This window comes from Calidris pugnax, unplaced genomic scaffold (genome assembly GCF_001431845.1).
Source record: "Calidris pugnax isolate Ruff unplaced genomic scaffold, ASM143184v1 scaffold27, whole genome shotgun sequence".
Lineage (NCBI taxonomy): Eukaryota > Metazoa > Chordata > Aves > Charadriiformes > Scolopacidae > Calidris > Calidris pugnax.
In genome coordinates, this window is record NW_015090893.1 from 3,345,314 (window position 1) to 3,361,592 (window position 16,279).

General features: G+C 38.4%; 1 protein-coding gene across 1 annotated transcript in view; it reads right to left on the reverse strand.

Annotated features, from left to right (window-relative positions):
* LOC106891287 (teneurin-2-like) overlaps positions 1-16,279 on the reverse strand; it is a 195,190-nt gene that overhangs the window by 121,596 nt on the left and 57,315 nt on the right. The window contains exon 2 of the mRNA XM_014947737.1: positions 9,019-9,129. The gene's annotated coding sequence lies outside the window, so the exon portion shown is untranslated. The remainder of the gene's footprint in view (positions 1-9,018; positions 9,130-16,279) is intronic.

Genomic DNA, 16,279 nt, shown 5'->3' on the forward strand with positions numbered 1-16,279 from the left:
ATAAACCACAAGATATATAACACTGCAGAACCATCCAAGAAAATCTCTTGTGTGCTTTCAGTGTCCAAGTGTATTGAAATAAGAACCTGGTACTAAAATGTGTAAAACTACTAACATTGCTATTCATTCCATTGTAGAAGGTAATCAAATTGGTGAAACACTAGTAGCCCTTTAGTAAATGCAGACTATTTACCTTCTCATGCTCAGTGTGTTCAAAAGTGGATTTCAAATCTGCATTCATGACCTTTCCAGGGACTGAAGTTAGGCAGACCACCATGTAAAAAAGGGATAAAATTAGCCTTTTATCAGTCTGGCTGCACCTCTCCTCTTTCAGAGATGGTACACACACAGATCTGGAATTAGACTTTGCTTGTGAAGAGCAAGGCAAAACTGGCATTGGGTACTTAATCTTTTTCCACAGTGCCCATTATTAAGATTTCTCTCCACCCATCAGTGGACCCATGAACACCTCGAAGTTCCTTCTGCAATGACCTGTAAGATTCCTGGTTGTTACTGTCTAGCCCTTGCTAGTTAAGCTACAGTTGAGCTTAAGCCTTCCCGATTTTGCCCAACTGAACATTTCCCCCCCTCCCTCCACATTGTTGCTAATCTCCACATGATGACCTTTGTAGGTTCACACTATGAAGAAATAATTTCATTTTTGCACTAGTTTTCAAGCATTTATGCAGGTTCATCTAGGTGCAGTCAGCTCTAAATGACAGCCCCTCAAGACTACGATAGTAGCAAAGGTCCTTCCCTCTCAACACTGCAAAGGTTAGTCTGTTTCTCTTGACTTAAGAGAGACCAGTTTGTATCCTGATCCTGCAGGCCTTGCTCATGTCTTTCTAACTCTCACTGATATGTGCCAGTTTCTTGTCATTTAGGAATTCACTCTTGGCCGTACAGATGAAGATTAGGATCAGTAAGGCTTTTTTGAAACCAAATACCAGCTTTAAATCGGGTTATCAAAATCCACAGAAAAATTTACAGTAATTTGAGAAAGAATATCACTGTAAAACAAAGTTTGCATTTTGAATCGATTATACTGTTTCATATTGTAGGCTGACATACAAAAATATATATTTGTAAGGCCATGCATATTTAGTCCTCTATCTTCAAGGCAAACTCTTCACTGACTTGCTTTGAAGTTGCAAATTAATAAAACATTAGGTGCAACAACAATCTGCACATTGATACTGAGTATCTCCTAAATAAACCAGAAATAGTCAAGCTCAATCTTGTCTCTGTCACATAGAAAAAAAATAATCACACAATAAATGCACTGTAAGAGCTGATAGATTATACCTCACCTAACCAGCACAGGTTAACTAGATAGCTATATTTCAATTAAAGAAAAAAGCCAATTGTTGCATGTCTTATTATCATACTAAAACATCTTGGCAACAATTAATAGCTACCCAATTCATAGAAATTGCTTTCATTCTTTTTGAAGCAGCTACTCTCTTTGAATGTAATGACTAAGAGAAAAGAAACAGATGTTTCTGTTGCTAAGGAGATTGAATAAAAAAAAAAAGAGATAAAGCAAATATTTAGAATATTTTTTTTAAAAGGAAAATTCCTTCCACTTGGATTTAACTACTTGCTTTATAAGCAGCAGCACAGCCAGCTATCATATAACAAAACACCACTGCGTTTCTTTTTTTGCATTGCAATTGTTCTTCTGCAATATATTCTGCATATTCATTCTGGAACAACATAGCATAACCAATGAAGATGCCTAGACACATACACCAGCAGCTCTATGTCTTGAGTAGCTGCAGATGCTCTTTGTCAAGAGCAGATATCTGAATAATAAGCTACATTTCTGCTAAAGTGACTGAAACTTCAACTGTCCATGAAATGTGCGACATTACAGATATGACAAAGCTAACACTAATAAGTAAGAAGAAAGATGCAATCTTGTAAAACAGAAAATCTCTCTAACAGTAGGCAGATTGTTTTAACATACATGTTCACACTATTGCAACTAACCTTGTGTTGTACAAGCACGGACCACGTTACTGACCTAACTTTCTATACCCCCGAAAAAGACCTGTGTGGAGTAAAGCTGCTTTTACCGTACACGTGCTCAAAAAGGCAAGATTATACTCACCCGCCAGTAAAACAGGTAAATAGGTGCTAGGTTAAAAAAAATAAAATAAACCCCCAGTTATATTGAGTTTACCAAAAATATAACGTTAAATTATTCTGTTGAAATCCATACTCTGAAAGTTAGATCTATTTTGATTTTCTACAGCAGATCAGGTAAGACAATGGCAGTCATACTGTTTTTCCACTGCAGGTCACTGTAAACATACTAACATTATAGGAAATGTTTACCTAGATGACAAACTTGTAGAAGGCACAGTGAAACCGTGAATAAATAATAGCTCCAAGACAACTAGCAAAGCACAACATTCCCTGCATACAACTTCAAATTTAAAAGAAGACTAAAAATGTAGAACAAAAATTATTTGTGCTATGAATCAGCTTGCCTCATATGCCTACTGGAATTGCAACACTGCTACAGCGCAGCATAATCTTGTCACTCTCCAATGCCCTACTGACATGTTTTTCTACTGCATTATTAGCACCCTTGGAGGACTCCCTATTACTCAAAACTGATTTATTCTTGCAAGGTATCTTGCTCTCTCTAATATCTCCTTTCCTGCAGTCAATAGCAGCCACCTCCAGGATGACATCTGAGCCCGTTTTCAGGCTTATTGTAACTGATTCATGTCCCAGCTTCAGTGGCAAATATATATAGCTGTCAGATGGAGTACTGATGGTGGTAGCTCTTCCTGATACCAAAATGTCTGTAAGCGCTGAACATTTTGATTTCTCACTGTGATCACTGTTTAGGTCTATCTACTTCTTTGGTTTTCTTTCTATAAAGCCTGATTTTCAAAGATCCTTTCCAAGCAGATACAGCTTGCTGACTAGAAGCTAACTTGTGATTTGATTTCAGACTGGTTTGGAACTGGAGCATATTTTGTAACAGGCATTCAAAGCCTAATGAACTGGTTTATACCTGCTACTTTGCTAAACACAAATAGCACAACCAAAAGCAAAGGAAAAACCTGGAAGAAAATCTCTATTTACACAAGATTCCCTTCTCTTGCAGATTTTTTTTTTTCTTTAAATACACAAAAATAAGTTGTTCATGAGGGCAAAGGCACCAGCCTGGACTGGAATGAATGGAACTGAAAGGCAGCTCATTCCTCACATGTGCTCTATTCCACCACAACCATTAATCAGACACCTACACAGCCACACTACCTCAAACTCCAGTCACAAAGTAATTGCAAACAGAGGGTTCCTTACAAGAAGGATGCTGACTACGAACCTTTCCCTTTTCATGAGGTAGCTCTGAAATACTTCAGGTCAGGATTCATCACCAAACATGAAGGACTACATCTCCAGCACACAGAATTTCTTCAGAAATCACACCAGTTAGACTTCAGAACCGATTCCTCAAAAACCTAGAATTGCCAGTACTGAGTTTTCAGTACAGGAAAGGATGGATAAAACCATAAATAAAGGACAGATTACCAAGAGTACCACAGCTAGGATTTTACATTTTCCTTCATGTCAGATACCCTTATTCAGTGCTTGTGCCGGTTCCACAGAAGTATTTCATAGAGCATCGCCTGCGATGAACTATAATTCTTTACTGCAGGCTCTCCAAGGACAGCCACGGAATGCCATTGCAGAGTTTCGAGTCAAGATCTGTGCATTTCAGCCTCACTTTAAGGAATCCTAATGTTTCCCTTAAGCTTACATTCTAGGGCACCCTGAGTATCTACAGCACATTCCCCCCACAGTCCCGTATTCCCATAGAAGCAGAAAGATGATTTCTCTTTTTAAAATTGTGCCATATATTAAAATAGATTCTAACTATTAAATTATTAAAACTATTAAACTAAGAAACTATTAAATAGTTTCTTAGTTAGAAAAATCAAAGCTCAAAGTTCAAATGTGCTTTTGTTTGGTTTTTGTTTCACAGACCCTTTTTTATACAAAAGCTCGTATCTCACTGAAGTATATGAAAGAAATATAAATTATACAACTTCATGGCACAGAATACAGATTATTGTTAGTAAAATCTATACCTAACTACAAGAGAATCTTTATAAAACACCAAAAACTATCAGCATCTACTTATCAACATTCAAATTTGTATGCTACACAGTCATCAGTCAAGAATCTAGGATTTCAAATATCTAGTTGTCTTTGCCAGTACATTCTTACTTGACATTTAGGGATAATTTTGTATTTATTTTTTTACAGTTAGTTTTCCTCATTACAGCCTCTCACTCTGACTACTCATATCTAGAGTCCACTAAAAATATTTTAAGATATGGTAATCCTGTTTTTTTTTCCTTCTGTAAATCTTTCTAGACATATTGTTCTGCTTGAATTATTCCCATCTTTCATACATCTGACAGAGGCCTGAATTTATCCAAAATAAGATTCAATTTCTCATCTATTCATGCAGGACTTGAGAAATGACAGTGTTTCATTTATTTCCACAAATCAAATCTTGGGTCTTAAGAAATGCTGCTAAATAAATTTCTTTCCCAACAAGTATTTTTGCAGTGCTAAGGCCAATGTGTGGGCATAAGTCCTGATAAATTTAAAGCTGTTCCTAAAATTATATAGGTTAGACCCCATTAATATTCCACTAAACTCCATAACGAAGACAGAAATGTGAAGAAATACTGTCTCTTCTTCCTTAAAATATATTTTAGTAAAACAAGTAATTGCTGATACAGCACAATTTACAAAAGCATGGGTAACATCTTAATCCTACTTCTCTAATCATCATTCATATTACTACAATCCATTTTAATTGAATATATATCCTTGCTTTTTCATTATCATGCTGAACTACTGCTGATAATTCCAGGAAGCATCCATTTTACTTTATTTGTTAAAAAAAACAAACAAACACCAAACAATTTTCCAATGCATTGTTTCTTATTTAGCATACAGATTTTAGGCAAGGGGTAAGGAATGGGAAAATGTTGTAGCAATACTGATTTATTGGTTAGTTTATAATTTAGAGTAATTTACTCTAAGTAAGTTTTATGCTTACACAGGATGGTATTCTGCCTTTGCTGCCAAAATAGTTACGCAGGAGAAAAATCAATAGCAGAAGTTACATTGGTTTTGTGGTTCCATTTCTGAGTGCAAATATTTTATTTATCAAATTGTGATTGTGAGGTTGCTGCTTAGGAAATAAAAGACACAACTGTTCAAAAACACAAGTATACAAAAAAAAAAAAAAAATCAATGGAAAGGAAATAATTTGCTTTAGGGAAGGATAAGAGCATACTTAAAACTGAAATTGTTTATAAGGCTACATATTTAGGGAATATAGACTTTTCCCCCCACCTCTATTGACTACTATTGCAGCAAAATGATATTTTGTATATTTAAAAGACACAAAGAAGTACATTTATGCAGTCTCATGGAACTGAATCCATTCAGCAGAAGCAGAGCTTGGGGGTTTGCGGGAAAGTTTTTTGGTTGTTGGCATTTTGGTGTTTTTTAGTTGTTTGCGATTTGGGGTTTTTCGGAGGAAGAGGTGAGTCTGTAAGCACAGAATTACACCAGAAAGGAGCCAGAAAATTAAACAATTATGAAAATCAGGAAGCAGAAGCACACTAGAAATTACTGTTAAGTCTCACTGAAGGTATCTCTCAGGAGCTGGCCAAACATAGCACAGGATACAAAGGTAGGTGCAATTGGCAGAAATAGCCCTGGAATTTGGCAGAAACCGTGCAAACAAGTCTTTGATCTTTAGGCTCAAAACCAGAGCATTACCGTGGTGATGGATCCTGTCTCTTAGAAGATCCATGAACATTTTACATTATTTTGCATCCTTTTGTTCTCTTTAAAAATCGTTGGAAACTAACGAATCAAATACAGTCAAGAGGGGCAAGTAAGCCCGATAGTAAAAAGAGGGCTCCTTCAGCAATTTTCTTAGGTAGTTTTGATTATTCATACCAATGTGAGTTTACAGAAGGTTTTGAGACCATACAGAATATGATCTTTTACGGAGAGTGGCAGCCCTAAAAGTACAAAAAATTTTGAATCTTGCAACTCCCAGGACTAAGAAAAGCACTGAAGGTGGCAGTGATTGAGAGGCTGTTTTCTTCCCATTACTACAGAAGACGGAAATTTACAATCAAGATGTGTAAAGCTAAGAAACTGATTCCCCCCTTGAGGATAAGTCAGGAGGGTTTTGTTCAAGAACTTAAACTTGTTCTTTCTTTAAGGTAGTTACTTTCTAAAGGCTTTGATCCACCATGATGGGATGATAGCAGCCTTTGTTGAAAAGGAAGCAAATAAAACCCAAAACCAAAAAGCAAACGTAACAAATATGCTGAAACATTGATGCCACAGCAATGGCCTCTGAATAACACAGAAGTTGTTGGAGAAGGACACAATGGAGAGAAATGAGTCTCAATATTTGTTTGGGAACTGATGGCGAGTCTTTGTCAGTTGTATAAAGAAGAATAAATCAAAAGGCAGAAACAGGCCGTGCTCAGAGGCTGGGCTAACAACACAAAAGGGAAGTAATTGAGAAGTTACCAGCACTTCTACATCACACCACCAACCCACAGGAACACAAATTTAATGAGGGAAATAAAGAACAGACGGTACTGGTTCAACACCAAAGTCAACAACAGTCTCTCTGACAGGCTGAAAACAAGCGATGTCACCCGCACCCAGGACAGAACTCGGGGCAAATTCCCAACCCCAAACCAGCAGCTAAGGAAAATCCACCGTGGCATGTAAAGACAGAACATCTCCCAAACCCCCCACAATAAAATCCCTGATCAGCTGAAACAATATACTGCATGCCACCTTCTGTGGTAGTTATGTTCTTCCCCCGTCCTGGGGGTGTGTGAGGACTCCTCTCTAAGATGGAGGATCTGGAGGGAATCCCCTTAAGCCACCACCCCACTGGTAGTGAAGGAAGGCTCTGCTCCTCCAACATCACAGCCTTAACCTCTCCTGTCTCCACTCAAATCAAACCCATAGCCAGCTCTCTCAGCCATACAATGGGGAACAGCAGGACAGACCTTTTTTTCCTCAGCACCTGAAAATCCTTCCTGTTCTCAATATTTTCCAGAGCAATGTAAAAAAGCAATATACAGTATCTAGCCACCATTTTGAGAGGTTTAAATGGACACATTCTCCACCCCCATAACTGCAGGGAATTACGAATGTGATTCCACATTCAGCTTTGCTCCTGACCTGCTGTCTGACCTTGGGAGATCACTTGGTGTTATTCAGGTTCCCTCATAAAAAAATAGGCAGCAAAACCAAACAAACCAACCAGCCCTACCTACACAGGGCTACAGCTGGGGATTCTGAGACTGAGCTGTTAAGCGGTTTGAAATTTTCACTGAGGACTTACTTCTGCAACCTTTTCCTGACAAACTGCAGTTGAGCTACAGAGCAAAAGCGAGAGCCTCTGGACCACCACCTTTTATCACTGCTTGTTTGTTCTCCAGGAAATTGGTATGAGAAGTACTTGTCAATCTGTTCTTTAAGTATTTTAAGATGGGCAATGAAGATCCCTTAGAAAAAATAGATGAACTCTTACATACAGTATATAGATACTTTTATAAAAGTAAAACCAATTTTCAGGAATCCCTTATTTTATTTTTCTAGTTATATGGAATTGGCAAAAAACAGTCATGAAACTCAGACTTGTAAAAAAAATAAAAACAAATAAAAAGTATCTCCACAATCTGACCAGACTTTCTTTCCCAATAGGAAGAATTACTTATATTGAAGCACTTCTGTTTTTCTCATTTTAATTTTCTTATACTGTATAAATTTTGAAAATTCAAAGATTCAAGCACTTAGAACAATTTAGAAGTAGGGAGCACAGATCTTAATGGTCTAGAAACTGAAGAAATACAGAGTCATGGAGTGAGAAAATAACCTTGTAGTAGAAAATATCTGATGACAACTAATTGACCCATCGTAAACCATGCAGAAGAATGTGTTGATTTTTAAAGTGCGAATTTGCTTGGAATTTGGTGCTTGCCGTATGTAAAAAACAGTACTTTGCCATGCTTTGGATGACAGGCGATACAATTTAAAATACCATATTAAACAGCTCCAATTAAAAGGCTTATTTTACAAGAGGCACAATCTATAAGTAGTTTCTTAAAGAAATACTGCCACTGAATTTAGTGGCTGGAGTAAGAACTGTGTTTGGTAAAATAAAAATTTGCAAGAGAATAAAAAGCTCAAAATTAAAAAAAAAAACCCTAAACACAGTTTTAATTTTGTTATGGGAATCAATCAACTGAGGGTTCTATTTCCTTTACTCTTGAGCTGCTCCTAAGCAAGATAGACTACTTCCTCTGCTGGACACATTGGGATAAGTGTATTACTATATGTAATTACATTAATTCCCTCAGTGTATGTACAACATTAATTAAATTATAGGGTGTCTTGTGAGCATTCTGTCCAGCAGTTAGTGACACCACAAAAGAACAGATAATTTGAAAGGCGGTTCTCTTTGTTTATCTTTTCTTTGCACATCATATATTATAGGATATGCAGATTTACAACTTTATGATATGCAGTCATTCATATAGACTAAGTAGCTTTTGTTGTGTTGAAAATCTGAATAAAAGGCCCGCTTCAGTGAAGAAAAAATTCTTTTGATGCTAGGAGCAGTAAGTTCTTAACATCCTCCTTTGATCCTGAACTTGTCAGGATGGGCAACTCCAGCAAATCCAGGCAGGTAGGAAAAAGGCATATTTCTCTTAGTGAAGCATTCTGCAGTAATACAGTTGGGCTGGAAAAGACTGAAGTAGATTCTGTAAAGGAAAGTGCTGAGACAAATTGCCTTCCTCTACAAAAACACTTTCCTGCAGAGATCTTTCTAGGTGTTTTTCAAGCCTAGATGGAAGCACTTTGGTCGACAATATAAACACATCTCAGAGCAAAACAACATACAAAACTGAAGTTGTGACTACTCACTGAAAGGGGAGGTCGGCGATGCTCTATTTCGCAGTTGTTACAGGTGGTGTCTTTAGCTCATCAGGTGAGAGAGAATTCTTAATGCCTTGGGCAATGAAAAGCAAGAAAGATCTGTCAGGAAGAAAAAAAATGTAACTAAGAAAAAACGAACTGTAAAATGCTAGTAAAAAGCAAAGACTTTAAAAGTATTTTGGTAGTCATATGTAAGTTTTTAACATACAAAAGGGCAACACAATCTAGCTACTCCTGGATGTAAAAAATAATCTTCTAAACCCATCTTTCCTTATACCTCTCGTTTTCTATGCTCCCTGCCCCAAATAAAGACACTCAAGCAATGAGATTTCTTAGTCATTTAATTTTTACACTGCTAAAGCTAGCAGATAGAACTGGACCACATCTTCTCTACTTAATTACCAAAGAAAAAAAGACATTATGATATTGGAGTATTCCAACAACTTTTGGATCAAGACTTTTTTTTCCTCCACATATCTCCACTGCAAAAAGTTTAAAATTAAAGTACTCTTAGATGTCACCACTTCATAGACCACTTGTTGCTTCCCTGTAAATGTATTCCTTTCTTTCTCAGTACGCAATACTTTATACTACCTGTTGGTTTCCACATTTTTTTTCAGAATTGTCATTATCCTCAAAAGTATTTTTAGAAAAGAAAAATTACCTAATACATCAACAGCCTCAGCAATTGATTTTTATTTTTTTTTCACCTGGTCAATTAAATGACCCAGGTAGAGCCTCAACTATATATAAGATGACTTGGAAAAAACATAGGTTTCACCTTGCATTATGAAATTGAACAATAAGAAATAATGGTGAAGAAGTGATTGGTCATGCTGCCAAAGACATTCGAACAGTTGATACCCACCCACGCAAAAAGTGAAAAATCACCACAAGCTGGAGGTGGGATCAGACAAGCAAACCATCAACACTAGAGCCAAATATTTCATAAATACATACAAAAACCCGTAAAGAAAAGCAAATGCTATCCACTGTTAAGCATGCAACTTTTAAGCAATTTTCTTTTAACATTGAGAGTATTTAACACCGCCAGCTTCATCTATTGCTTTCACTGAATTTAAATTAACGGTACTTATTTTTGGTTAAAAAAGAAGCTTGATGTACTAGCACTACTTAACTGCTGAGGTCTATCTCCCTGGAAATGAATAGGCATAATTGTATTTCAGGCCAACAGCTTTCCATAAAGCATCAATTATTTAAGTAAGACAAAGAATTCGATACACATTGTACATTAGTATCATGTAAAATCTTTAAGGCCAGAATCACGGCATAAGATCTTCTAAGAATATGAATCAATGTGGAGAAAAAACCCAGTGCTTTTAATTCGCAAATGCGAAAGCTCAAATTCAGATAACCTCACTAATTAAGGGTTGGAATGCAGTCTTTACTTTCATAATCTCCTTATTTTCACTATTATGCTTACTTTCTTTTGTGCAATCCTATCAACCTATGCCTCAATGCAAATTACACTTCTATTACATACCTCCTGCCTTGGTAATTCTGTGCCATTTACAGTATTCGCTTATAATTGCTAATTCTTTTATACCTTCCCTGTTTGTTATCACTATTTCAGGAACTGCTGAATTTGCACCAGAAACATGCATAAGAGCAGCAACAGGTTACACTGAGATACAAACACTGATAATCTATCAAGAAAAAGAACAGTAAGTAATTTGTGAGAGCTAAAATCTGCTTCCAGTCAGACTTGTGCAAAGACTGGCAACCAGATGTGTAGGATCATCTTCAAATCCTCAAGAAAGATCATGTTATACAGGCTTTTAAAACCAATTATGGGGAGCTGTCGCCTAAAAGAAAGACGTGTGGTGGCCACTCCCAGCTGAAGCTGAGAACTATTTTGACTTTGATAGCCAAAATAATGACTCTGAAAGCCAAAATCATTGGCGTGCACAGGGCTCCTGCTTAGGCCTGAGCCACGGCGCAAAACATGCCGTGCAGGTCCTTCCCCAGGAGGTGCCATCAGCCCGCGGAGCCCCTCACCCACCGCAGCAGGTTTTTTACTTTGATGTCTCTTTGTGTAAGAGGGCAGCTGAGAAGTATCTGTATACATCTACCAGCATTTACAAATACACAAAGCTAAGCAAGAAAAACAGAGAAAAACAGATAGGATGGAATTGTTCCTTTTAGACTTCTCTTACAATAACAAATAAAGCCAGGTTCTTTAAAAATAATTTCAGCAGATACTACACAAGCAGCACAAAATAGAGCACAATATTTCTCAAAGGAGAGAGCACGTCCCATGTACCGGCCCATCACTGACACTGAGCATTTCTGGAGTCTGAGAGACTCTGTCTCCCTCCCAATTAATCACTGTCTAATGACAACATTTAATTTTTTTCTAAGTAGTTATTTCCCTGTTCCCCTGCTTTCTCGTACCTGGAGAAGCATCTATTTGCTCCAACGGGCTCCACAACAGCCCCAGCACAGGAGGCTCCACCCCAGCAGGGGTCACACGGTCCCATAGTCCCTCTCAACATCAAGGAAAATGGGGCGGATGTAAAGATTTAAATACTCCAGTGGGTACCGATCTGTACAAATACTGACCACACTGGGGCCACCCTCCCTCCTGCCCTTTACTTTTCAGCTGATCCCAAGAGCGCTGCTAACCACAGTGACTGTGTACCTCCTAAGAGTGCAAAGGGGGTTAATTAAATGTAAAGAAAGGTTGTAAATGACTTTGAGTGCCACTGGAGTACTTGATATAAAAATCCATAAATTCACTATAAGCTGCAAGATCAGGTCATTATAGAGCATCTGCCAGTGCTGCTGAGATGGGATCTATAAGCAGTCAGACACTTAAAAACTTTGAGTGAGGATCTGGCACACTTCATGCTGTCACATGTCTTGCCCTTGTTAATGATTAATTAATGAGTCGTGTTTCTGAGATGAAGGTTATAGATTACACATGCAGCAATGATAGAAATGGAATACCACAGCTGCAAGCCTATAAAAGCCAGAGAACTGCAACATCCACATCATGCAGAAAACTTGTATTTGGTCCTGGTCAGTACATACTTTATGTTGTAGTCCAGAATTAATTTTTTTTTTAATTTTTTTTAATTTTTTTTATATTTTTTTTAAGTCTTTTAGTCACTAGGTCATTTAGTACAAGGTACTCGCCCACCAGGCATCACCAAAACATTTTTCTGTTCATCTTTGGAGCCACGGCCCCAGGCCTGGCCCTTCCCTGCAACTCCTGGAGCCTCTCAGCACTCCCAGCTCCATGGCCACCACACCTGAGGGACCACTGCTCCCATTCCATCCTGGCACAGGAGGACTGAAGACAAAGTGTCCACTAACACCATGTGCCCACTTTTCATAGTGCTTAGCACTATACAGCACTTTGCGTGCTACAGGACAGCTCTGGAAGCTTTCAGCTGTAAGCTGAGAATGATAAACATTTGTATAAATTAAGGTATCCAGTAAATAAGGAACAAGTAAGTATTTACTGGCAGGGTCTATTTAATACAGGTATCTGTCTCCATACAGAAGGCTACAGGACACAGACTCCAGTTTGCCCTCTCCTCACCCCTGCAGCCACACAAACACACCGTAGCAGTCACCACCATCCGTGTGTGCAGGCTCTTAGAGGCAATATTGCTCCCAGAGCCAACTCTCTCCTTACCTCAGCTTTGCAACACCTCCCCTCCTTTGAGCCAGGACAGGAGCTGATGTGGTTACCCAATGAATCTGACTGGGCACTTCACCAATATATTCCTGTTTCTTCTGTTTCCTGCCACAGTTTCAGTCTCCATCAGTTCCTCAATCCGACTCACTGTGTCCGTGTGTGCCATGCCAGCACCCGGGGCTGGGGGGGGCACATAGGGACATCCTGCTCACCACTGATGGTGGAACCGTAGTGTAAGACAACATGCAACCATATACATTATAGAATGATCCTTCTGAACTCTCTGCTTCATTGACTTCATGTAGCAGCAAAAAAACCCCTACAAACCAGCGATCTTACAAACAACACCGTATGTGGCTTCACAAAACTAATTGTTCTAAGAGAGCATCTGATCAAAACACTGCATAAAGCAAGTGTTCTGAGGAAAAGACACCATCACGCAACTTCACCCACAGGTCAGGACACATTCAAGGTAAAAGACTTTAGTTTGAGCTACTGAGTTCTTTACTTTTCTTCTCCACCCTTTTTTTTGGCAACTGGAACAACTGCACTGTAATTTAACCCATGTTTCAATAAATACAGATAGATGCTTGCCAAGCCTACTGTACTCTGTGTGTACTGTATGTAGAACTGGTACACAGCATCTAAGAAATTAAGAAATCCAGTGCTTTTGTGTCAACTCACTTTGAATGTACAGTGCAAACCTTATATTCAATAAACAGCATTATCATCCTCAAGAAACTTAGGTAAACTAATGCTTTATAAAATACCAAGCCTTCAAACAAATCAGGGAGAATCTAGAATTTGTATACCTATGATATTTAACATAGACACCATTTACTGAAAGTGATATTGATCAAAACCTAACACCATTAACAAATGAGAGTAAAACTTTCAAGTTACACTCTTCCTCATCCTGACATCCATACATATAATGGAAATCACATTTCTAATCTCTAGGCCAAATTTGAAAGAAAAAATATTTCTTCTTCCTATTAGCCAGCAAAAGATATGAGAGAGAGTGGCAGACCAGTAAGTGGAAATTAACTGAATTTGGAGTAATGAATAATAATAACAATGATAACGCTTTTAACAGCCATGAAATTATAAACACAAGTTTTTCAATGTATTACAGCTGCAGAACAAAAAAAAAAAAATAAATCAAATGACAAAAGAGAATAAATTACAGATTTCTCAAGTATTTAAGTTCTGTACTACTTCATAATTGTCATCTTTCCAAACTTATAGATTAATAAGATAATCCTTTTCTTTTCTAATGAATATTAAAATAGTTGAAGACAACAGTTTACATTTTCAAGAGAAATACTGACCAAAGTCAACAAGAAAAGGAATGCAGTCCTTGATGGTAAAAGGAAACATCACAGCAAGAATCTAATAGCACTGCTTGCAAGAGGCAGAGAATGAAAATCTCAGCTAAATCATAGCAGAATACAAACCATCATACATCTGAGAAGTAACTTCACTCACATCTGCAGAGACACAGCAACCTTAATCCAAATTAAAAGAAAAGCAGTAAAAACGAAAAATATACCAGCCTGTGTGACCGCTATTATAATATGTATCCAGAAGAGCAGGGAGAAAGAACGCAGAAGCTGAAGCAATATGGTCATCCAAAACACAAAGGAGACCACAATTCCACAAATAAATTAAGAATGCTACACTGGAGTAACACTAAAAGTTGGTGTTTAACAAGCAACAGCTGTAGTACCATCCCTGCAGGAAGAAGCCTCTTCCAGCATACCAATCAGGAGAGCTGACACTAATAAAGCAGAATTATGCTCAGTGCAAAAAAATAATCATTCGCCACCACTGCTGGGTGTTTTATCCATGGTCTACATCTAGTTAAAAAACAGTGCTTCAAATATATAAACCCCTGGATAATAAACTCCAAAGATTCTGTCCTGTTCCAGGGTATCAGGAGTTCCTAAGACTACAAGGGCAAGGACCTGAAAGAAAAAGACACAAAAAACTCTAGAAAAGAAATTACTAAATCAAATATTTTCCTATGAAATTTAAGTGACAAATGTGAAAGGGAAGTTTAGCAAAATTTTCAAGAACAGGCACGATGTACATTTACCACTACAACTACTAATTCTTGTTTGCAAATGGAAGAAAGCAAAGGACTGAAAGTGTCAGATGAACAGAAAACATCTATCAATAACTTGGAGAGTGAAGAACAAGCTAATTGTGAGTAAGATTCATGAAAAGCACTCTGGTGTTGTGCAGGAAACACATTCTGGACTCTGGCCATGACGGCTTGTGACTCAGTAAAGCCTCAATCTGTATGACCAACAAGAAAACAACTCTCTCTTGATATTTAGTTTTGGTTTTTCCTTTTGAGTAACTCAAAGGGCCACGAAAATGATCAGAGGGCTGGGCTGGAGCACCTCTCCTATGAAGACAGGCTGAGAGAGCTGGGGTTGTTCAGTCTGGAGAAGAGGAGGCTCCAGGGAGACCATACAGCAGCCCTCCAGTACCTGAAGGGAGCTACAGGAGAGCTGGGGAGGGACTCCTTGTCAGGAAGTGCAGTGACAGGACAAGGGGCAATGGTTTTAAATAGGAAGAGGGGAGATTTAGATTAGATACCAGAAAGAAATCCTTTACAGTGAGGGTGGTGAGACACTGGAACAGGTTGCCCAGGGAGGTCGTGGATGTCCCATCCCTGGAGGGGTTCAAGGCCAGGCTGGATGGGGCTCTGAGCAACCTGGTCTGGTGGGAGGTGTCCCTGCCCAGGGCAGGGGGGTTGGAACTCGATGACCTTTAGGGATCCCTTCCAACCCAAACCATTCCATGATTCTATGAACTCAGCAAAACATTAATCAGTGTCACTGTAGAGTACAGACTACAGCATAAACCTGAGAAATTACTAAAAGGTGCAAAGCGTTAGTGTGTATCCATGCACAAACACACACCACAACCAGCAGTCTGACGCAAATGAGTCCAAGGAGTTCACTGAAATGATATAAACAAACAGCCAAGTAGATAATAACCAGAGCAAATGAATCAGGAGCTTCATTTGTAAGCATGAAAATAAATATAAGACTGTATTTACCATTACTTTACACTGAGAGTTTCCAATTAGAAAGGATATAATAAAATGGAGAAAAGAATAAAACTTCCAGTGAAAATGCCAGAATATCTTTAGCTTTCAGAGCTACTGAAAAGCTTTGGAGATGGGCATCATGGTAACCGGATTCAAAGAGCTACAGACAGCTACTTAGGTGAAGCTGCAAACATCAGAGGAGGAGGAGAGGGAACAGAAGAGGTGGATAATCCTATTAGGCCAAATGCAGGGCACCTAAGGATGAAAGGGACTAGGGCTACCAGAAAGTGAAGGGAGTATCAGCAGGGGAAGGAGAAGATCTGTCTCTATCAGCCATTTAGTGCTGTCAGAGCAGCAGCTGGCACACAGTTACTGCTGGTCAACACCTAAAATGGATCTGCAGTCTTGAATCTTAACTCACCCTGCAAATGAAGTCCTGGCCTTTCCTTCCTTGTGTTGCATCAGCCACTAATGCAGAGGCACCTGAAGCAGCATCAAGCACTGAGAAACATGCTTTT